We start from the raw sequence: 25,658 nt of genomic DNA on the forward strand, positions 1-25,658 counted from the left end.
TGCTTTTGGACCAAAATGTGGCACTGAAATGTAAAAAATAACCAGCTGAGAGTAGGTCGCTTGTGTATGCCAGTCTGTTATTGTCACGACCTACAGTTCAGAGTTGTGAAAATGATACAGAAAAGTTGATGGGACCAACCGAGGAAGAAAAAGTGATCCGGCTGCTCATTTAGACATGAAGCCGATGGATAACAGAAACTGCACAAGAAGCGCTACTTTAAGTTAAATGCAGTTATGTTTTAACTCATCAACAGAGAAGTTAAATTATGCCAAAAAGTAAGTTAATCAGCTTTTCCAGCTGCCTGATACAAAATTTTCCTGCTACACTTGTAAATTGAGAGCCTAAATGAGCCAACTCCAAAAATGGCAACAAAGTAAACTTTCTTCTCCGCTACTCACACCAAAGTCTGCAGTTGCACCTTTTGCTTCATTCAAGTTTAATCCCATTTCCTTAAAAAAAAAAAAAAAATCCACTAGCTGTCTCCAATTCACAGAGCTTTTGTCACATTAGTCAACAAGGCCCTGTGACTACAGGCTGTTTACAAAGCGAAGCCTCTCTCCTCCCTGTCACGTAGCGCTACAACTGGAGGGGAGCCGTGCAATCAAAGCTCGCCGAACACACGTCATCCTTTGAGGGGGTCTTTGAAATCTGGCCCTCATCCGCACACGGGAGCGCATCGCGGCGCATTAGACAGTTTGTGGAATAAATATTTGACGGCCGGCAATATCACAAGATGCAGAGAAACCTCCTAGCACCCAGCTGTTCGCTGCCCTCCTCCACCACCAGCAGCAGCACCACTCCCAATCATCGTCCCCCCCTCCATCCTTTATCCTCCCCTCCTTGCAGCCCTCCGCCCTGCCTGGCTCCTGCAGACAGAGAGCTGGTTTAAAGCGCAATTGTGCATTTTGCAGATAAAGTAGCAAAACTACTAGAGGCGGTGTTGTGAGCGCTCGTTGCCAGGGCAACACTGGTAGGGAGACCTGGTTCTCCATTACTACTTAATTTAGGCGCTCTAATTGCATTCCACACAATCTGTGGTCCACAATGTTATGCAGAGGAGAGAAGAAGTTGGGGAGGGGGCTGGCGGGGGGATAGGTCCTTGGTAAACCCCTGCCGAGGAGCACGCACACCGAACGCGGGGCAAATGGCTTTGAAATTCTCTTTTCTGCTGTTTGTGGTGATAAAATTTCGCTTAAAGATGAACCACAACATTAAATTTCAATTTCCGAACAATTCTCAGGAGTCTTGAAAGTGTTGAATGTCATCAACTGATCAGAAGTTAAACATGCTGTCTGCTGAGTTAAAGAAGAAGATGGAGCCTTTGGTAATAATTGTGAGAAAGACATAGAACGGAGGGAGGGAGTGAGAGTGGAGTAAAATTGCTCTAATTGTTCAAGCTTCCAGCCCTCTGAGCTCTGCTTTCCCTTCAAAAGGAGCACACACAAACTCCACTGTCCCTTTGAACCTCCACAGGCCGTGGCCCCGAGAGAAAGCCGGCCCACGATGCTTTTCTTCGGCTGGGGGTTTGAAATGATTGGTAACTGTTGAGCCAGTATTTTCAGGTCCCTGACCCCCAGCACTGAAGTGCCACAGACACTAGATTCAACATAGCCCCAATTATCCTGCACTCTCCCCAGCCACTTCACCAACACCCTGCCTCGACCACGCTGCAACAAAACACTCCTCGTATCATTCAGAGTGTCTATGTGCTTTCATTAAAGTAAAAAGTGTTTTCTTCAAAGCGCAAATATGCAACAAAGTAGCCTCATTTTCTGGCAAACGATAATCTTGCAACTTTATTGTGGCCTAATGTAACACAGTGGGGAATATTATCCATTGAGCGCACTCTAAAGGCTGAAAGTGTTGTTCATGTTCACCTTTCTGCAGCTCGAAGAAGTTTGCGTGGTTGTTTATTTACTTCCTCTAACAATTTTTGTTGGCTGTGATTGGAACTCGCCCCCAGACGGATGTTCACCTTTCTTGATGCTCAACTTTGCATGCAGTCATCACAACCCATTAGACAAAAAGAAAAGAGCGTTTGCAATATTCCACAAAAAACATCAGAGAGATCACTGATCACTTTGTCCTTTGCCCAATTTCTGCTTTCCTCACGTCACACACAGTTAATTTCTCATCCAAGTCTCATCTCCAAAGATGCTCCAACTACAAGATGCATTTTAGAACAGTTTCAGCAACAGGCAGAGGCACGGATTCAACTCTCAGGGTTTCTGGCCTCAGATCTTATCAGTGTATCTGGGACAGAGAAATCCTGGTAACACTTAGCACGAGGCTTTAAGCTTCAACGGGATTTATAAGGATGACAACTTTAGCGCCCAGAAATAAAGTTGCGGGTTGCACAGAATATATGGCGAGTTGCCCCAAGAGTCATTATACATCAGAGCTCAAGTTTGATTGAGGAAATGGCACCTGAAAAATTAACAAATTGTGGAAAATGGCTCATGTACACAATTTAATTAACCCTCTAAACCCCAAAACCCACTGGTGGGTTTGAAAGGCATGTTGTCTTTTACCAAATAAAAGAGACAAAACGTATGATATATTAAAGCTAGAAACTGTCAAAGGAGACAGAATAATATGATTTTCAACTTTCCCTGAATGTCCTTGAAGTACCTTTCTGTGATGTGTGGGTTAAATGGAAAACATGAATTAATCTAAGCTTAAATCATGATATTTCGTCAAAATCACTTCATCCTACCTGTTTAATTAAAAGTACCGCATTTGTACTAACCAGATCCTGTAAAAAAAACAAAACAAAAACAAAACAAAAAAAACCCAGCAAAAACCGACTTTTTTGGTAAACTGGACTGAACTGCGAGCTGTGCTTTCACAAAACAGATAGAAGACAAGTATGGAAACAAAGTAAAAATGTAACTAGAGGGCATTTTTTAGTTCTCTCTACTTATAGCTATGGTTGTGCTGTTTTTCCATAGAGGTGCAAGACTTTATACTGCAGTGAAAAAATGAGCCTACAGCCAGTAAAATACTAACAGGAGCATACAAACACCCAGAAACTACTTGAAGCTCAGACGAATAGTATATTGTTGTAACAAGAGATGTAATTTGATGGTTGTATGTTCTAATACCACAAAAATATCTGATTACAAGTAAAACATCCTGTTATAACAAGATGCCATATGCTGTAAATAAAAAAAAAGACTTTCAAACACTTAAAACATGAATGGGAAAGGAATGACAATATATTGTTTTTCTGAAGGATCTTTCAGATGTTACGAGGCAAAAGTATTAGTTTAGATGTACATCTGTGTAGATTCTCAGTCATCCATGTCATTGTAATCCTAGAAGCTTTAATAAAATTGCAACTTTCATGTATTTTTTTTTTAATTCTTCAAGATATTTCAATTTGGTAACTCATAGGTTTGACATGAAAGAGCCTCTTTGATGAGTAATGACACATCTTCAAGAACCTTCAAGGGAAGTCCAGTTCTTGTTTACTGATGTTCTGGTTTTAATTTCGCCATCGAGTTTATCTTTTTATGTCAAAGTGCCATCATCATCTGAAGACTGATCATGTTTCCAAATGTGTACCGTCTGTAGAGGTTGATTCACACTTGAACAGTGGCTGCATACTTTCTGAACTATTTTAGTTGGACAACAGAAATGTGTGTGTCCACAGCTGTGAGAGAAACTTTCTTCTGTATGAGAGTCTTGGCAGTGTGTGTGTGTGTATGATGGGATGTCTGTGTTCGATGGGGAGTTTGGGTGGATGTGGGGGGGGCTGGCGGTTTTGACCCCTGCAACTCTGTCCGACCTGTCCTTTGTCTCCTCTCACCCTTGTCCCCTCACCCCCCACCCCCATGTCCCCTCACCCCTGCCAACAAAAGGACCTCTTGGATGAGGAGGAGGAGGTGGAGGGGGGTGGGCACCTCTTTTATGACTTCTTTGCCATTTTTCTCTCCACCCCTCCCCTCACCCCACTCGGTTTTCAGCCCCATTCGTTCCTGCCTCATCCTTGGGAGTCGGGGGCCACCATTTATATCGTTGCCTGGGAATTAAGGCCCCGTGGCCCCTTTTGTTGCGAGGTGGGCTGGGGCAGCGGTGGCTGGGGCAGGGGGCGAGGGGCAGGGGAGGGCTGCCCTTTGTTCCAGCCAGCAGAGTGGGCTTCAGTTCCCACAGACCTGGGGGCCGCGACCCCCGCTGCATGACGGGGATGAGGTAATGTTTACAGAGCTGCACGCCCTCACACATGCAGCGTTTGTGCATTTATCAAACCTGCATTCACACACAGACAAACATGGACACACACAGGTGTGAAAGGTGAGTCCTCAGGGCTGAAGACTTCAGCAGAATTAAACCCTAATCTCAGAATAAAGAAAGAGTTAAATATAGCTGTCAACATGAAGAAAATACTGTTCAAATTCTTTCTTAATTTGAAGAACGACATCTTTGAAGTTCATGCTTTCCTTTAAACAAAACACTGGATCATCTCAAAAGTGTCTGATTTGAAACAAACCTGTTTGGTAGTGGACATGTGGTGGTAGATTTTAGGGTACATTTTAAGGACAAAGGCCAATCTATCTTTTAAATCAAAGTGTGTGTGTTTTTTTTTTCATGTGTACTGTTTAGAGAAGGACCAGCAAGAGTGTGGTAGGATGCAGAAATCTGATTTCTCACTTGCTCTGTGTGACAGTTGCTTTCCCTTGTAACCTGATTTCTCTGATTAACCTTGTTTCCGCTGCTCATGTAAACATACTGATTAAGACTTCAGATGAACTAAAAAACTTAATTCTACCATTTTACTCCTGCTTTCCGACTGCTATTGAGGCATTTTGAGAAAAACTACAAATCCTCAACTGGAGAAAAAGTAAAATAGGTACATTAGGGGAAAAGAAACTGACGGACAAAATCTAAATTTGCAAAATGTTCATCACAAAGTATGTTTTTTTTTTTTCTCAAAGCACCACAATTATTAATTGCATCACAGTCAGCAGGAAGTGGTTGGGGTTCATGGTTGTCTTACTGAGCACAGGACTCAGCTTCCATCTGGGATTTAAAGCTGGGGTAGGTATTGTACTTGGCATAGTTACGTTAAAAAAAAAAAAAAAAAATCCACAATAACCTGAACAGGAAAAGAGGGCTGTGGGGACTCAAAGTATTAGCTCTGATAAAGACGCAAACCTGTTGAAGCACTGCATGGTAAAAGGTGTTAAAAGCATCTGTTTAAAGCTGTATTTTGCTGGAAGATACGCAGAGAACCCTGTTTTTTAACTGATTTGGCCATAATGACCTTTCAACATATTGTAATTTAAGTGATCTGAGATGAAACTAGACTCATCTCCTGTCAGTTCAATTTTCAGGTTTTAGAAAATCTACTCTGTGATGTGAGCCAGTCACAGGTCTTTTTTTTTTTTTTTTTTTTTTTTAGCAAAACTGGTAAGCGTACACAGTGGAAGTATGTTGTGTTGTTGCAGTGGGTTAAATAAAGGGCTTTCACTTGGGAATTTTGTGTGTATCTACAAGTGAATGTTTCCAGCAACTCTATCTCCCAAAAACTTCTGTTTCAATACAACTAAACCACATTTCTAATCACATTAAGAAGGAGACATATTTCTGCCCACACTGATGTATTAGAGATTGATGGAGGTGGCAGGACTTAATCAGTAGACTGAGGTTTGTGTCTTGTATGGGAGCATTACTTTTAGTTCTAAGTTTTGTCTTCCCTGGTTATTTTGGTTAGGTTTAGTCACCAAAACAACTTGATTCAATTCATGAAAATATCATGCTTTGGCTTAAAATACACCTTTTTCACAAGTTAAACCCATGTTTGAAGCTTTTCCTTCTTTTTTATCTTCTTCCCAATCTAATGTGTGATAGGTTGGCTGAAAAGAAGCAACAATTGGAAAGCAATAAAATAAATGGCAAAGATACTGTAAGTTGATTGGAACAAATGCCAAACAAACTGGGAGATTTCCTCTAAACAAAACAGAACAGTTCATTTGTACAGGAACATCATTTCTGGGAGACAGAAAGCAAAGATGAAAACCACTTTGGTTAAGATTAGGAGAAGATTCTGATTTCGGTTTGAAGTATTGTGTCTCAAACCAAACCCCAATCTGTAGTTGAAACAAGTGGATGTTATATTGCAAGATTGGATGTTTTAGTGGGGAAAAAAATACTGCAATTTGCCGAACATGTTAATTAACAATGATTCCTCATTATGTTAACAGAAAACGTTCTCTGGTTTTCTTCCAAATGTATTTGCCATTGCAGTTTAGCTGTATAGACGCATCATTTCTTCGAGATGGGGCTGTCCTGTGCTTGGAAGCAGGAAAAGGGGACTATGTCTTGTGCTTGTGTGCTTTGAAGAGGAAGACGCCGCCGTCATTATCAGTGTCATACCATCCCACACTAACTCACACACTTCCCCATATATGCACCTTTTCTCTCCTCCTTCCACCACCCCAAAATATCTAAAATCTGTTGAGCTGTTGATGCCGCAGCTCTGACAAGCTCATTCAGAGTTGCAAAGATAGCTAGTGTATTTTGTGGAAGACTAGAGGAAAATGGAAACGCATACATATGACAGCGACAAACCCAGCAAACAGAGGTAAAACACACTGCCACCTACACACACTGACACGCACACAATCCCATTACACGTTAGCAGATCAGTGGCTACTGTAAACATCGCTCTCAATATCTTTTCTTTTTTTGGAGGAACTTTGTCTCTTACACACAAAGAGACGCACAAAGTTCACAACAGGATTAGTGTTAAGTGCAGCAGAAATAGCCCGAGTGCTGCCCATAATTGCTGTGTTGGCGTTAAGGGACATTAACGGTTTCATTCTGAATCGTCATCAACACAAGAGAAAAGTGGGGTTTTTTGTGTGTTTTTTTTTTTGCTTGTTACAACAACTGCCACAAGTCTCCAAAAACAACTGATGAGATTTGTATTCAGTCGAGGCTGCGTATTGAACCTATTTCAGATTGGGTTGTCCTGTATTTCTTCGCCCTCCTCTTCTTGCATCATCTTCTCTTTCTTTGGACAGACCTAAACACCCCCTTACTTTCTCCCCCTTCACCTCTGGACTTACAAGTGTAGTGATTTTTCTAGCTGTCACAAGGTGAAATTGTAAAAGATCAATTTACACAAGCTGAACTGCAAGGAGAGTTATTGACACAGCCTGACCCATCGGCCCACTTCTCTCTCTCTTCCTCCTCCATGGATTCGCTTTATCTAGCTCGACTCCAGACCCATCTTCTGCAGCTACTTTCCTTCTCTTTCTGCCTATTCTTTTATTTGTCTCTCCCTCATTTAGAGTGATATAGTGGATGTTTACAGCTTCTGGGCTTCTCATACTCATTACTGAAGGCAAACAGCTTGCAAAGGTAAATTAACAAGTGAAAGTAGGGCTAGATTCACCACCTGGTGGGTGTGTGAATCGGACCACTAAGAAAGCTTAAGGTTTTGATCCTAATAATAAGAAGCTCTTTGCTTAGTGGAGTGAGTTTAAGAAGAAATAACATTGAATCATGCTTTAAAATTGTGATTTATTGAAAAGTAAACTGTCCTCCAACAACAAATGACCAACACACCACATGTTTTAAACAGCAGCAAAGAATGACAAGTATATTCTTGAGACTTAGTATTGCAGACCCCATGTTTAACAATCCGTCAAAGCTACCGCCGAATAAAAATAAGACAATTTGACCCAGAATCTAGATTTAAAGCGAAGCAATGCTGACCTCTAACCTTGAACAGTTAAATCAAAATGACATTAGCAAAGAGATTTGTTCAACCAAAATATCCACACAAAAGCACCACTGTGAGGTCAAGCAAGACATGCATAAAAATTCTTAAATTATAAAGCAGTTTGTTGGAATCTAATGCAAAAATAAATAAATAAATAAAAATCTGCACCAAGACAATGATTGTGATCTCACCAGAAGTGTTTCAGCAGCGCCTCTCTAGATATACATGCCTTGTCTATTTTTGACAAGTTGCATCAAGTTGCACAGAGCAGATCAAGCCAGGCAAGAAGTCAGACAAAGGTACAGCATCGAGCAACTAGTCAGTTTTCAAAGTGAAATATCCAGCTCGCATATTACATCTCTGCATCATTATGACAACAGGTTGCACAAGGAAAGAACAGCTCGATTTAACTATATAGGTAGAAGCACAATAAGCTGGAAAATGACCAAATCAGCATTTCAACAAAAGCAGACACACAAAATACCTCCATTCCGAAATGCCCCTAGTGGGGTATGAAGCAAGTGGCAACCTTTGGGGCGGAAAAATGAAGCCAACATTGAAGTGCCAAAAACTGCAGTTCCTCAAATGTCCACTTGAGGCTGGGTCCAAAATCGAATCAATCTCCATCTACCCCCATGTTAAAATACTGCAACTTCACAGCAGAAATAATTATGTTTTCAGCCCAGTATAAGAAAAAGTGTTAGTCTCTATAGGTGCTTTCCCATTGAGTGGATGTAAAAGATGGTTGGGTGGAAGGAGATTGGTTTGTGAACTAACATTTTTGAAACCTCTAGTTTGGCTTCACTATCTCAGTCTTTTGAAACTGGATGTAATGAGCGATAACCTGAGGATACTATGCACAATGATGGGAAAGTGAGCCATTGATCATAAGATAGACGTGCCTTAAAACATTGCTTTACACATCACCGATTTTCCTGCAAAGCTGAACATCATGTTGTAGTCAAAAAGTTGTGAAGCCAATGACTGAGAACATAAACTAATTAGAGAAATGTATAATGAGGTAACAAATCAAGGCAAAAGTAGGATAATTTTCTCATGAACTTCTATGTAATCCGACTTATTTGTGCAATGAGATGAGTCGTCCCGTGTTAGCATTTTCGTTTTTCAGCTCACCCATTTGGATTGTGCAAAAGCTTGAATATATGCATTATTAAGGACGTTGCTATCAAGGGACAGTCCACGGCACAGAGATGTTTGCACAGTCAACCTAAGCTCCATTCATGGTCTTTTTCTTTTTGAATTAATGGTCAGACACTACCAAGATGAGGGTTTGTCCTTCGTTATATGCAGTTAATGGTATGAAACCATGTGGAAGACTGAAACAAAGCCAGGACACAGACATTAAGCTGCTAGAAACCACCAGTGGCAATATCTTGATTAACACAGCTAATCCATACTAAACTATCTAGATGGCCCATATTTCCTTAAAAACTATATAAAATGTACACTGAAATATAAATCCATACGCAATGTGTATGAATATAAACTAATGTTAAGGCGCCCTATGCAGTTAATACTCCATCCAAGATCAAGAATTTACTCTAACGCCAGATAATTAGAAGCTTTTTGTGTAGCTATAGGAATTTGTTGTGCACCATAGCTCCATATGCATGGTCAACTTTGCTTCCCATGCAACAAAAAAAAAAAAAAAAAAAAAAATCATAAAACTGAACTGGACATCTCTTGTGTCGTTGTGAACTTCCTGCCAATTTGTGGTTGCAAGAAGTCATTTGACCCCAATTTGTGGTTTGGTGACTGAGAGCTACTGTCCTACAAGTGAGGATTGTCTTCAGCCCCTAGTGTGGTAGATGCTCGATAGCAGATTCAACAATGGCTGCTATTGTAGAGTCTAATCCATAACACTGATATGATGCTAATGAAGGGATGTGTAATCATTATCCATGGCCTGGCCCATGTTTTTGCACTTTGAGAGGATTTGTGTGTGAATCCAGTGATCGGGGTTAATCTTGTTTCAGCTTCGGGTCAACTTTGACACAGTGCTGCTTTTTAGCTGCACTCTTTGGTGTGTGCGGTCTTAGCTTTGTCTTTCTCATTGTGTGGAAGGGCAAATGCGGATGTTATTTGTACATTTGGGAGTGTTTTAATTTATTTTCAAGAGAGGATTTGTGTCTGTCAGGTCAGAATTTCAGATCCTCCATCCTTCCTCAGAGGCAACATTTGCAAATAAAATCAGAATAGAAAGCGGAATGTATGTTTGAATATTGGATTGTTAGCTCTGACTAAGTGTCAGGATGCGCACTTTGATTTGATGTGTGACCTTTTACATTTAAACTGGTGAAAATTGGCACCTTACACTTTGAAGACTGTTAAACCTCTTCTTTGGTCAGGAAACCACAAAACTGTGCATCAGTTATTATGTGTCAGGGCTCTTTTCACTTTAAAATATATGTATTTTGCACATTTTTATTGCAAAATCGAATATATATTCATAATTCTTGACTTTTACAGAACCTTAGTAATTTATATATTTGACCCATATTCCACAACATGTGATTAAATCGTTGCATGTTTAAAATCATCCCCCACTTGCTCCCTATGATCACCTTTTCTGTGTTTTAACACAGACTCAAAGTTTAGATTTTCTCATCGACATTTTTCAGTTACTTGTGTCTGGCAACTGAGCAAACAGTAACTTCTTTGTTGCTGCAGTCAGATGTCGTCGCATTGATATTTCAAAGTGGCACAAAGCCCTCGACTGCATCAGTTCAGGCTTTTGCCATCGTTCCCCAAATATTCCACACTAAAATGCAAGGACAGCAGTTTTTATTCATCTGCTCTGGAGAAAAGCTTCAAAAAAACTCGATGACTAAGAGTGAACAGGAAGCCAAACAGAAGAAAAAAAGATGCAGGCAAGATGTGTTAAACTTCTCAAAGACATCCAAGTTAAGTTGACTAAATTGCCCTGAGGGTGTAACTGAGTGTGAGTGGCTGTTTATCTCTATAACCCTTTTCAGACTTTCACTTTTTTCTGTTTATCTAATGCTATCTTAACATGTCGGATTCATTTTTGAATGTGCATTCTGGTTTGTTGCAATGTAAATCTTACCAAGGCAGACCTAGTAACATTTCTGTATCACTTCCAGCTGCATTAGTGGATTTAGATAAAATATTTAGTTCATTAGTGCAATATTATAGATTATGTCACCTGATTAACCTACTATCCAGTCTCACATACATGACAGCTATTGAGATGTACCGTTGCTACATGTAAAAGTGATGCATGTCTAAATGACAGAATTTTGTCACACTATCAGACTGATGAAACCAACACTCCAGTCATTCACAACCTTGCAAACGATAAATGGTCATGGGTAGTTGATTTAATTTTAACTCCAAGTAGCCATATTTTAAACTGAAATCCTTTGATACTGCCATTGGGAAGCTCATTATGCTCACCTTACAAGTTCACAATGAACTAAGCTGGCATAATGTTGCCCCAGAGTGTGGTTTTATGTAGCATTGTGGAAACAGAGGCATGACGTCTAACACAACAGTAGTGGCACCTTGTGTCACGTATCAGAAATACCTCTAGTTGCTCTCCAAACAATGATTAATTCCCGGACCTCGTTTCTCCAGACATTTTCAACAACAGCACATTGTTCCCTGTAGACTAGCTGCAAACTGAGATTTTTTTTAATCCCTTGGTGAAAAAATCGCAGACAGACCTTGCCATCAAATCCCCTTGTCCCACCATGCCAACACTTCCTTTTACACAGCTCTGGGTTAACAGCGGAATAACATGTTTTATACGGGACGACGACGAGACAAGAAAGGAACCGTACATACCAGAGACACAGTTACACATTCAGACTTCATACTACAATGCAGTAATAAGACTTTTGGTTGGGTCACATAAAGAACCAACTGTTTTTTGCCAATTTCCAGCCACCTGTATTCTTGAAGGAAGTTTTTCTTATTGCAAATCAGATGCATGTTAGTGCAAGATAACTCTGCAAGTAAACACGCTACATAAAATTAGCAGGTCAAGTAAAGACATGAAAATATTTTTGATATAAAAGCCTCTAAAAGAAGAAGCTTTGTCCCAGAAAGACATAAGATAACAGGAATGATAAGAATGCGAGATCATAAGAAGTGAAGACAACTGTAGAAAAATTTTATCAAAGAAATAGGGTCATGGCTTAAAGTCTATGTGTGTAACTTATGGCTTTTTCATGTATCAAAATTCTAAAAAGTAAACTACAATATTTACTGTTTGGAGGTGATTTCATGATTCCTTCACTTGCCTGGCCAAAGAGAAGCATCTCAATAAGATATTCCATTACAGATAAGGTTAAACAGTCAGAACAGTCAAAGAGAGCATTTTCTCCACTCATTTACAGAAGAAGAAAACAGGCAGCTTTTCGCTTTCACTTCAAGAACATATTACCTGAATACCTTCTACTTCCTTGCAGAGTCAAAACACTGCCGTGAAATCCTCCTGTGACCCAGCCCCTTCACCGTATAGCTAATAAGCCAGACGCACTTGCAGTTACAAAAGGACAATTGTGGCAATTTCCTCTTTCCCTTAATCATCTCCTTTTTTATGATAAGGATGTAACTAACTGCGGAGGTGAAGTTACATTCTAATAAAGTCAGCCGGTTAATAATGTAATCTTAAATTACGCCGTAATTACCGCCTCTTAGTCACCGGGGGATGCTCTGTAATTCAATCACTGGCCCCTGCGATACTGTACAACAAAAAAAGGCGCGTTATCGAAGCTATTTTACCGTGGAAATGAATAGCCCTACCCACCGCTGCTCCCGCTTGGGGTAATTAGACAGCATAGTCTCCGGCTGAACACAAGCCCAGACGCTCGGTTATCAGTGAGGAGGCCTTATCCATCAGGACTTTAGAACCTGCCTGTCTGCAGGGAAGAACTGTGTGTTTGTGTATCAGGATTTGCATGTGTGGATGCATTTGTTGCGTGTGTTTTCGGTGACTTCAGGTACGTATCTGTAGATGCAGACACTTGCAAACCTCTGGATATATTTCTGTAAGAATAAGGTGTTTGTGTGTGGAGAAATTCATGCATAAATCTGCAGATCTAAAGCTGCAGCTCCTTTCTAACGCTGTAAATCTTTCCCCGCAGTCTTCCTTAACCCCCAAAACTCCTCAGATGAGAATGAAAAGTTCTCCTCTCAGAGGACACGCCAGGAGGAAATGTGTGGGAATTGTTTTCTGCCTCCATTCGGCTGGGTCAGGGTTCGCGCACTGTGCAGCGTGCACGCACAAAAAAAACAAAACAAAAAAAAAAAAAAACAGAAGCACATGCATAAATGCCACAGGACCCAAACCCAATTTGTCATTTATTTTCAAGAGGGTGATTTCTTTAGAGGCACTGCTTGCTAGATATTATGTGGCAGGGAAAATCTAATGCCCCTCAATAGGTTTTCCCCAGGAAAAGGGGAGAAATTAGATTTGCGAAGTGGGAACTTCATTTGGCAGGACTGGCTCTGACTCCGAGAGAAGGAGGAACCTGTGAAAGAAGTGTGGGGGGGGGGGAGAGAAATAAAAATCCATACTGCAGTGCTGAATCAGCAGTCCCTCCTTGTCTTCCTCCCTTGTTCTTCTAACCCCTCCTCTGCTTTCCTTCCCTCTCATCAAGCACAGCGGATTCCCTCACCATCGCCAAGATGGTTGTCAGAATCTGTTTCCTCTCTTGGTGTGTCATCGTGCTATTCTGCTGCTCTTCTTCCCCTTCTTTGTTCTTAACACTACCTCCCAGGCTCAAAGTCAAGTCGCGCAAGCCACCAGCGGGGGTAAACAAGCTCCTGTCGAAACTGGAGGTAAACAGCGAAGGCACTCCAAGCCCCCTGACCCGCCACATGCTGGGACCAGTGAAGAAGAGATGGATAAAACGGATGACAGGCCCCAGCAGAGGGGCCAGGTGCAAGGGCAAGTTGAGAGGAGAAGGAGGAGGTGGTGGTGCTTCCAATTTGTTGGGGGGTTGGACTGTAGAAGATGAGGTTTGGATGGGGTTTATGCTCCCCTCCCTCCCTCCTCTTACCACAAATGGTCTCCTCTTAGAACATAAAAACAAATAGATTTTCATGTCATGCTGTCAGTGAGTTGACAAGAGTATACACACCTCCCAAACACCTCCACCTCAAACACATCTGTGCATGGGTAGTCACGGCGGCGGCGAACCCTGGGTTCATGGGAGAAATAGGCGACGTCGTGGAGGCATGATAAATCTGACACGGGTGCTCTCATTTTCTATGTTGACAGCGAACAGTCACCCGGGTGTCAATGCCTGATCAGATGGATGGCGATGGCAGAGTGTGACTCGCCAAAAAGACAGCAGCACAGCAAACACACAGGTATGGCTGTAGTTATGTAGCCTAACTGGGAGGATAGGCCGAGCCACACGTCACACTGTAAATACACAGAACACATGATGGGTTTTGAACTCTGCTGCGGAGTCTCGACAATGATGTGAAATGAGCACAGACACGGAAAGGCTGATTATATGTGGCGGATGCGGATAATGTGAAGATTACATTCCTCTACCATGAGAGGATTACAGCAGGAATTGGACACAGCGTTTTGACACATGGAAAGATTTGATCGTGGTTATGTTTGTCAAGTTTAACTTAGGGCGAGAGTTAGCTTTAGGCAGGGTGGAGCAAAAAAGGATGGTAGGGGGCGACTACAGACTAAATTCCAACCACCTCACACCAATAGTGATGCCTGTTAGAGTGCATATACATTCAATACATCTAGTGGACTATTATTTTTCTGGCACAACTTTTTTTTTTTTTTGCAAAACCATTCATCCAGAGCCATTGTTGCCATATAGATGCATTTTAACAGCACAGCAACATGTGGTTCAACCACATAACCACACAATATTTACATGGATTTTGTAGATGCTCAACAATTTCCTGTTATTTTCAGTCAAGAGTATATATATAGCATAAAAAGCATTTGGATTGTTGAGTTTCTGTTCTCTGTTCATAATTCGTAAGGTCTGTACCTTATTATGTTAAGTGTTGTGAGATTACATAAGTTGTGAGTCTGTGCTACATAAATAAATCTGAATTGAATCTTTTAAAAACATGTAAACAAATAAGCCATACTTCTTTTAGTAGCTAAGCTCTTATACAGAGACTTAAAGACTGTAGACTCATTACTTGAAAAATCCTAAATTTAAATCTGACAAAATATAAAAGTTAGTCCCTTTTTTTCCAATCTTTTTTTAATTTAGTGAATTTTTTCACAGTCTAAATGGAAATCACTGCATGCATTGTAGAAGTACAAGCTACTGGGAAAAGTGTTTTTAAACCATATTTGCGGGGCAAAGTCACAAAACTTTTTAAGCTTTTACTATCAGATCTGACTGGCGGTTCTATAACTGAGTTGAAACTCGCCTCATTCATTTTAATTGAGACCTGGTGTTGTTAGCACAAAAATAACTGCCTTGAGGTGATACCAAAATGGCCCCCAAATGGGAAGACCTCCTCTAGAGAGACTTTGATTAAACCTACTTTGAAAAGTTCTGGAAACAAGTGGTGCATACTATAGAACAATGCTACATTGACCCAGATCCCATAAGAAAAATCTAGATGGACATAGCATGATATCTCAATTTGGTGGGTGTCCTAAGCAGAACAATTTCAAAATAAGGGTTGTACATGTACTTATGCCATTTAAATTGCCATTATCTAATGAGTTTTATAGTTTTAACCAACTCTTCAAGGGTTTTAATTGGCCAAAGGCTACATAGAAAGCTATTACACTGGCATTCTTGCCTACATGAGCAAACAGTAAGAGTGACCCCTCTCAGAAAACAGCTATTTGACCTATTAATTGCTAGAAAAAAAGATTGTCAGTTTGCCACTCCAATGTCAAAAATGGTCTCACCCTGCCAACCCCTCTATATACTGTCTGACTCCACCACTGAATTTAGACAACTTTACAAATGAGTTCAGGTAATCAAGCTACCAAGCAGACTTTTACCCGATGCACCTGTAAAACGTCGGTCTGCAGAGCGCACTTTTTGCCTGCATTTATTATTTGTCATCATTTCTAAGTGTTTCAACAATGTCTGCACCCAATACCAGCACAAATAACAACATAACTGCTAACCTGACAACTGCATTCAAGAGGAATATTCGGCATTTACAGTCTTGGGAAGAGAAACAAACTTTGCCAGTTGTGCTCAAGTGTCAGAATATAACTCAGTATGCATTTACAGTAAGTAAGAGTTGCTGAGGCTGGAACTCAGGTTGCTGGAGTTCCACATTGAATTCAAACTTCTTATTTCTTGTCATTTGTCCTCCATCCTTCTTGTACCAAAGCTGTGCAGATGAGAGGCGCTTTGTGGCAAAAATGTGACTACTTTTTCATTTTTTTTGGAGGAAACCCATTAGTTGGTGGCTGTAGTGTGTGTATAAAAGCCAGTCAGTGGATGATTCTATCCAAATTATACAGTATCATGACATGTGCAGCATTGGTGGCCCCAGTTGGAGCTAAACCCCTGAATGTTGTATTTTTAATACTTTTGGTTAGATGCTTGATTGAGCAGAATTTTGGGACAGTATCCTTAAAATACTGGCAGTATTTTGTTTCTTTTCCATGCTCTACCCATTAGGTTACACTGGGGTAATGTGTCTTGTTCTGTGTTGTGTTGGACAGGTCTCCTCATCAGTAGGACGCCAACAGCCTGTGTGTTTAGATTGGAGGATTAAACATGGTCAAGTCTTTCAGAACCTGGACCACAGTCTAAGTCTTAGGCCAAGACCCACATATTACAGGGCTTCTCACAGCCATCATGCTACAGAAACTAGAAACCAAAAGAGGTGCTGATTTTCCATTTTTAATCATCTACTCTTCTACTTCTCAAACATTTCAGCCAACAAAACACAGGAAACATACAAGACTCATGGCAACCAAATCACAAAAATTGAATAATTTATTGATTATGGTTAAATTAGAAACACCTGCATTTCCAGCCGGTGGGACCAATTTTCCAAAACTGTTTGGGTCCCAGAAGAAAGAATTGTGAAAAAAAAAAAAAAAAAAATCAGAATCCCTCACTCAAGTAATGAGTTTATGAACAGGTAATATATTGAATCGTGGAAATACTGTTGTGCCATTTCTGGTCTGGTTAATCCTTTACCGATTCTATTACTGTTAAAATAGCTCTCCAGATGTTGATTAAACCCCTAAAAACTCATATTTACTTACATATACTACCGTTCAAAAGTTTGGGGTCACTAAGAAATGTCCTTATTTTTTAAAGAAAAGCAGGTTTTTTCAATGAAGAAAACATTAAATGAATCAGAAATACAGCCTAGACATTGTTAATGTGGTAAATGACTTCTAGGTGGAAATGGCTGATTTTTAATGGAATATCTATAAAGGGATGCAGAGGCCCAGTTCCAGCAACCATCACTCCTGTGTTCTAATGCTACATTGTGTTAGCGAATCATTTTGAAAGGTTAATTAATGATTAGAAAATCATTGTGCAATTATGTTAGCACATGAATTAAAGTGTGAATTTTCATGGAAAGCATGAAATTGTCTGGGTGACCCCAAACTTTTGAATGGTAGTGTATTTATATGTTTTTTTTTTTTTTTTTTAATTGAACATGATCCTTTCCTGCCTTTAAATAGCCAAGTTGTAGCTCTTCTTCCTGTCTCTGTCCTTGCATCCCTCTCTCCTGGCTACAGCTCAAGCACACCAGCTCAACTACATCTCTTGTCAAACACTGAAATCAGTCTGTGCACAACGGTAAGACATATCATTGAAGTAATTCTGCCAAACATATTCGAACAAGAACATCGATTCTGAAGAAGACTAAGGATACGGAAAGCAAAATCTTGCACAAACCTGATTGCTTCCTTAGGTTTGTGACTCATGAAACCGAGGAAGTCTAAATCTGTGTTTTTGAGGCTATCACTCGTACAATACAGTTTCAAGATGGAAACATTCAGCTATGACACCTGCAGCTTGTTTTGATCATGACACATCCTCCAGCATATTAAAAAACTAGATTTTCACTGGCATGTGTCTTTAAAATAGAGTCGTGCAGGTTAAGTGCAAACGAAGTGGTTGTTCAGGAAGATCATTCTATAACTGCAACTTCAAATGGTTCCTATGAGAGCATGCCTATTAGTAGTTATATATATTTAGCCACAATATTGTTCAAATGACACAAAGGGAGACAGGTAAAAAAATAAGTTCAAGCAGTCAGTAATTGACAGCTCAACTGATGTGATAAAGCCTCCATGTCAGCTTCAGCAGTGTGAAACAAACCAAGACTGGACCCACATCTGGTTTATATAGTGTATACGCATGTCAGCCTAATAGTATAAAAGAGGATTGACTCTCTGTCTTGGTGAAAATCACTTGTTTTATGGCTTGTGCTGCCATTGCTCCCGGTGCTGAAGCCATCATAGTTAAAACCACAACTGCATCATCCTCCCTTTGCTGCTATTACGCCATGGACACACACACACACATCGTAAAGCATCCAAATCAATTTGTTTTAAAAACACGTTTCTCACAACCTTATTGGGTGGTTTTAGAGATATATGATGCACCTTCAGCGGCAAAGAAGGAAAAATTGCAGGCGCCCGGCGAACCCATTTGTCCGGCTTGATGATGCGGTGGCCCTGTCACCGTCGCTGCTATTAAGAAAAAAAAAAAGAAATTTAAAAATAGGCGGCTTGGGGGAAACGTCACCCCTACATGTCACCAACCCAATGGTCCACCGACCGCCTGCCACGCTGCACGCCGTGACCATTGCTGAGCTTAGGGGGCATAAATCAAGATAATTCTCTGCACGCCTTGAACTCTGACCCCACCACAATTCACACCAATATCAGACAAGGAGGGGGGAGAAATGAAGCAGAGGGGGTCGATGGGTAAAAAAAAAAGAGAAAGCGGGAGCTCAGGGATGGGGAGTGAGGTAACGGAGAAGCTAAGTGTGTGTATATGTGCATGTTTATGTGTGCGCGAGACAGCACGTGCATGCGTCCGTTGCGATTAGTCACTGCTGTCCAGATTGAGGCGGCCGTCCCATCTAAACGCTCTGTCTTTATGAGCCATTAATCTTCGACTCAGGCCATTTTCATTACCGCCAAACCTCGCTTTGGAGCCACCAGCTGCATGATACTGCATAGTGGAAATTAATAACCCACCCATCTCTGCCTTACAGTCGCCCCACCACCACCACCACCATCCCACCTCCTCCCCACACACACATCTCTCCATCACCGCCCCACCCGCTTCAGGGGCCCTCGCATATGATGGAAGAAGATGAGTTTTCTGAGCCACTTTTTTGTCGCCATTTGCCGTCCTTGCAACCCTGGCAAGCTTTCTCTTTTTCTTTGGCGCTGCCCTCCTTTTGCCTTTTCTGTCTCTGCCACACACTCCCTTTTTCTCCTTGTCTCCTGCTGCCATTTGACTTCCCCTATATGTAAGACAAACAACTCATCCTGAGCATTTAAAATTCTCCTGGTGCCTTGATGCTGTGATGCAGCCACAAGCGAGGAAGAGAAAGAAGGGGCCTGGGAGAACTCTCAGTGACAGAGAAAGAAGGGAAGCGAAATGGGGGAAGGGGTTTATTAATTCCTCTGTCTTGGTTTTTCTACTGAAAGAGAAAAAGTGGGAAATGACCCCCTGGGTGCCTTTAAGACTGCTAGGTGCCTGCTGGTGTGGTTGTTAGTGAAAAACGGGACTGAACATTATTAAATACTGTACATGTTTAGGCAACCTGCAGGGAGAGAAGGGAGGAGGGAGATAGATAAAAGAGAAAGAGATGTGGAATAATGGGAGGTGAGATATAGGATGGAAGAAGAAAATAGGAGCAGGGGTTTTAGAATGGGCCCTCCCTGAAGCTTCGCCAGCAGGGAGACCCAGAGAGCTCATGGAGTGGCAGAGGAGAGATCTGGCTGGTGTGATATCACAGCGCTGACATCCAATAAAGAGGAACAGTGTTACACCAAATTAATGGCTCTCATTGGCGAATGGGAGGCAGAGGAAATTAGTGAGGTGCAGGTTGTTACCGCTAACTCAAAATGATAAAGGAGCGTTTGAAAAAGGGGGGAAACACACAATGAAGTAACTTGAACTGACGGCTGCTGTGGTCACTCTTGAGGTCTGTTTATGAAACACATTCATTATGAGTCTCCACATGAGTCGCCTGCAGGAGTGACCAGTAAAGGGAGTGACACTGTGACAAAATTGAAAAGTTGGGAAATTGTTTTTCCGCTGCGGCGTGCCATCGGAGGGGAGCCTTTCTCATTTCCTGTTGAGAAGTGCAGTGCATTGTGGGCAAAATATAGAGGGGGTTTGTGATATGAATCACTGCTGGTCATCCATCACCTTAAAGCAGACGAAAGAGTCAGAAACTAGGGAGAACTTTCTTGAGCAGAAGTTGGGAGCTATTGCGTCCTCCATTAACTTATATTTATTATAGTAGCATGTTAAAAAAAAAAAAAAAAAAATCATAATTTGCATGCCCTCCCCACTCAGGAAAATGTAATCGATATAAGATAAAGTTTGAAATGGACAATGCTTCAACTGACCCCGATTTCATCCTGATCTTTTCAAAGCGTCAGGATCCCTCTAAACACAAATCAATACAAACAATGTTCAGACATAAGAGACTCCAAATGAACTCTACAGATTATGCTGTTCCACGGCCTCTGCATCCCTCAGACGCTTTGCATAATGAGATAAACAGCATATACAAGTCCCGGCGACCTGTGCGGTGCCTCGGCTAGCCTGCGTTTGTGTAGGAGAAGAGGTAAAGTCAGGCGATTTGACCCGCCTCTGTTCTCAACCTGGCAGAGTTGATAGGAGAACTGCGGTCTCCAGAGGCTTCCATCAGTTTGTTTATTCTGCCGAACATGCTTAAAACATCACTTCTCTGAATTGTGCACCATTATTAATAGTGGTTCAAGTCAGGGAAGTTGTGCTATAGTGCACAAGAGCAAATAAAACACAGAAAGCAATGATTTATTTCTGGTTTTAGCTGCAAAAATATGTTTTATTATATGGAGAACTTGTATTAAAGTTGTGGTAATCTTAAGGACAACAGATTCATTGCTGTCATATCATTGAGCTCTCATGCTGTATTTCACTGCAGTGCTCCTAATAGTGGATTATGACAGTAACTAATTATGTTGTGTTTCTTTCCTCTGTGACTTCCCGGTACAACAGACTCATAAACCAAACCAGACAGAGGTGGTGCTTTTGCTGTCTCCTGCTGATGATGTCACCGACCCCACATGCACTCTTCGCGATGACATCATGCCTCGGCCCATTTTTTTTCCTCCACGGCGGTCATAAATCAGTCAAATCTGAAAGCTTTTATCCAACGCACCGAGCAGACAATCGACCCAGGACCGAATTCAAGATGTCTGTGGGTGGATGGTGCTGGGAGGGTGGGGGGGGGGGCTGGGTTGGGTTGGATTGGGTTTACATGCCAGGAAAGTTCAGCGCGCCTTCAGGCGTCAAAAAGTATTGGATCTGAACCGGCGACCTCTGGGGTGTCACAGTTCCAGGCCCTGTGTGTGTGCACGATTGGCCCAGAGCCGCTGTGTGCAGGCCGGGTTCAGAGGGTTCGGGGTCCCGGCCCAGGCAGCTAGTCTTTCTGCAGGGAACTGGGAAGTGCCAAGGTCTGGCCTCCTCCTCCTCCCCCCTTCATCATTCCTCCCCTCTGGGCAATCAGCAATCTGCTGCAAGTGGAGAGCGATGGAGCAATAGAAAGCAAAGCTGTTTTTTAACTCCTTTCTCCTCCTCTCCAGTCTCGCTCTGGCACCGAGAGGCTGCAGGGAAGGTGTTTGTGCTTCAGAGTGGCTTCAGTAAGGGACCTATTGTTCTCCCAGAGGCTCTCAAATCAATACCTCATCTCTCTCCCTCTTTCTCTCTGTCTCTCTGCAACAAGGCACTGCCGAGGAAAAAGGCCCATCGACTACACAGGACTCGCTTTCATGATTCACGCCACTGAAGAAGACAGAGACAGAGAAGGGAAGTAAGAAAGACGAGGGGGAAGAGAAAGTGGCTAAGAGGAGGAGGAGGAGGAAGAGGGGGACACTGCGGGGGCCGGCAGTATAAAGACACTAGAGGAAGAAGGCGACCTCTGGGTCATCGCTCTCCTTAGCACCACACACAGCTGGCCTATCTATAGCTGCCGAGCTCAGCCAGATTGATCTTATTGTCTTAAAGGAAGAAAGAGAGGTTGATGCTGGGAGGCGTTAAAATCATCAAGCTAACAGCATCAGAGCAAATACTAATTATAGCTCAGGCAGGGTGAAATGCAAGCTAGCTCATCTTATGCTGTAAAAGCACTGAAATGCATGCTATTGAGAAGGCTTTACAGTACAAATCCTTTGGATGCTGTTATTGTTAGTGGCACTTATTGATATTTTAATGTAACCATATTTAAATGTCATGTTTATGGACATGCTGCAAAAATAGTTCAACTTTATTTGATATCTGTGCTAAAGTGAAACTTCACCCTGTTGCTAAAAGTGAACAAAACGTCCCCTCTTTCGATGTCACACATATTCTGTTACAAGGGGCAATCTGAGAACCCAAATGCAGGCAAGTTTTATTTTACTAACGACAACAAAAGCAGATGCAGATAAAGAAAACTGAGCAGCGGGGAAGAACAAAACTAAATTGGCTTTCAAACAATCAGAATTCAACATAAAACTTTATCTAATCAACAGAAATGCTGAAAAATCATCAACGGAACATTACAGACACAAGCAGAGGTAATCGACGAGGGAAAGGACTGAACTGAGGCAAACTGAGCCAACTAAATCTAAGAAATAATCACTAACCCTACAAAATCTAAAGATAAACCTGACAAGGTGAGAACAAATGAAAACCAATCTGAATACAATAAGACACACTAACCAAACGGGGAATACTCACAGAAGGAAGCAGGGTCGGGTGAGAGTCCAAAAGAGAGTAACAGAGTGTGAGTCTTTACGATCCGGCAAGGTGTAACTGAATGAACTGAGCTATACTGCAAGAGGTGATTGTGAACAGGTGTCCGGAGTGAGCTGATTACTGCAGCTGACACTCGTTGCAGTAATTAGCAGGTAGCAGAATGCAGGCAGGTGAAGCAGGAAGAGCAGGAGGGAGAGGTGACAGACAGACAGACAGACAGAGGCAGCCAAAAAAGAGACAGGTCAAAACAGAAACAGATCAGGACCCAAGGGAGAAAGGAGAAGGAAGGGGAAAGAAGGGCAGGATCATAACATATTCTTCCTTGTCAGATTTGGAGTCAAGGTCTGGATTCATCTTGAAATGTAAAAACGCATCATTCAATTAAATTTTATTTACATAGCACAGATTCACAACATATGTCATCTCATAGCTCAGCGTAGGGAGGTACAGACCTTACGAATTATAAACAGAGAGCAGAAAACTCAACAATCCCTATGAGCAACTGTGGTCAGGAGCGATAAAAACCCTAGAATAAGGAGGGGGAAAAAACTTCTGACAAAACCAGGCTCAGGGAAGGCGAGCATCTGCCTCAACCGCTTGGGTGAGAGTGTAGATGAGATGGGTGAGGCCAGTGGCTGCAGATCAGAGGCATATGCTCATATTCAGTGAGCCTATTTAAGTATTGGTAGAAAGAAAAAAAATGTTTAATTCTTTCATGAAATCCTGCTGAGTCACATATTTAATTGGTTAAAAAGGCTGCATATCTCCACGTTGGATTCTTAGAGGTAACAGTGTTTGATTTTGAACTCATTTAAATCCTGTACTACTCGATCTGACATCAGCTTTGTCATGTTGGGTCAGGGCTATCCTTGTAGCAGTGAAACTTGAGAAGGATATATATACATTATATATTTATTCACCGATTTCCCTTTCTGTATCACTGCACAATTTTCACAGCTGTACTGCGGATTACGTCTTTCGTAAATGTGAAAGAAAATGTAATTCTGCTTTCCGCGGGGGTAACGTCTTTATAGCTTCCCCTACACAGGTGTCTCCGTTGTGAGCAAGTGAGATAGAGATAGAGGAGGGGAGAGAGGGAGCGAAAGATGCCTTAATGGAGTTATGCAAATGGAGGCGGCCCCATAATCCCCTCGCTAAGTATTCCACCAGAGATGTGGACCATACAGCTGTGTACAACGGGGATCCACGCCATGTATTTCCTCTCTGCTTGTACACAGAATGCTCTGATACAACTATACATCCCATGTAGTGTGAATTAAGTTCACCCCTGTCGAATCCCTCAGTAACAGTTTCCTGTTTTCTGCCTGCCGCTTCCATCACCAAATATCTTTTCCTGCCAGTAAACTTGCAGATTTTCTAGCTGCTGGCGCACATCCAGACTCTACTTGCCTATATTCAGCTTAAGAAAAAAAACACACTTTCTGTCATGTGAACATGTAGCACTTATATATACATACAATATGCATCTCGTTATTTATAATGCTGCTTGTGTGGGAGTTTGTTTACATGTTTATGGGTTACGGCATATGATTTTGTTCTTTCGATACATTGTAGAGCAGGATTTTCCACGCTCCAGTGCTTCCAGGTTGAAGATTTATGTGTGAGTGTACTTTTTATGGTTCCTTATGGTGTTCTGCTGTGTGTGTGTGTGTGTGTGTGTGTGTGTATTGACACACATCGCTTTATTTTATGCTTGAGTGTCTCCGTTGATGAATGTGTCCTCAAGGCCGATTACACTCGGTGTAATGTGTATATACGTGCAATTAAACTTGTGAATTAAAGGGGATTTTATTGAGTGTGTCTGTTTGTATGTGTGAATTACCATTGTACTGTATGTCTTGTGTGCTTGCTGTGCACATTTGTTGCATTCAAAGGTGAATATTTTTGTGTATGTGAGACGTCTGCAAATGAGTCGGCCAACCTGCCCCGTCTACTGAGCCGGTGACCTCTGGTTGATGGAGAGATAAGGGAAGGAAGGGGAAGGAGAGTGATGCAGGGAAAGCCTTACTCCCACCCTCCCCGCCTGTCTCCCGCCCATCACCCCCTCCGGTGACTCACACACCCAGCGTGAGTGTAGGCCTCTACCCACAACCCCCTGCTGCTTGTTTAGAACAACAACAGAGGGAGACTGTGGGATCACAGAGTAGCTGGCAAGGAGGGAGGGCAGGACAGTGGGAGAGAGAAAAGAGGAGGGGAGAGAAGAGGTGGAAAGACACTGGATATTTCCCGGTTGTCATGTGTTTCATGAGTTTTTTAAGGATGGCTATGATTTAAAGACCTGTGAAAGTGAGCTTCCTTTAAAAATATGGCATCAGTTCAGCTCCTAATATAGTACATTGCAAAAAGCATGTGTAACAGCATTGCAGGGGACTCTTTGTTCCACCTGGAAGCACAAACAAATCAAGAAATAATCAGAGATTCATTAATAATAAAACATCATTTGTTATTGTGATATGTACAATTTTCCACACAAGAATGCTCTGCTTGTGCTCCTGTGGATCACAAAGCATGAGGGGTCAGTAAAGGTAAAAAATATTCCAACATCATGTCACAATGTTATACCTTCACACTTTAAAAGATAGTAAAAGGCTCAAAAAAATTGTTTTGACAGCTTCAAATGAAATTTTATTGAGTTACCTTGACTTAAATTTTGTTTTAAAACAACTAACTCAGAAATTAGGGGAGGGAGGGACTTTGTTTCAAAATGATAATGTCTTCAAGAAAGCACAAAAGATATCCGCATCAAAACATACTAAGTATCAAAGGAAAAAAGTACTGATTATACAGAATGGCATATTTCACAATAATGTATTTTACTGGATTATAATTTGTGATGCATTAATGTGTTCATTATTGAACATGTTTTAATTACTTTATATTGTTTATCATTACCTATAACAATATCACATATAATATGATTATTGTTGATTACATTTGGTCTCCTAAA

This window comes from Amphiprion ocellaris, chromosome 24, assembly GCF_022539595.1.
Source record: "Amphiprion ocellaris isolate individual 3 ecotype Okinawa chromosome 24, ASM2253959v1, whole genome shotgun sequence".
NCBI classification, from domain to species: Eukaryota; Metazoa; Chordata; class Actinopteri; family Pomacentridae; genus Amphiprion; species Amphiprion ocellaris.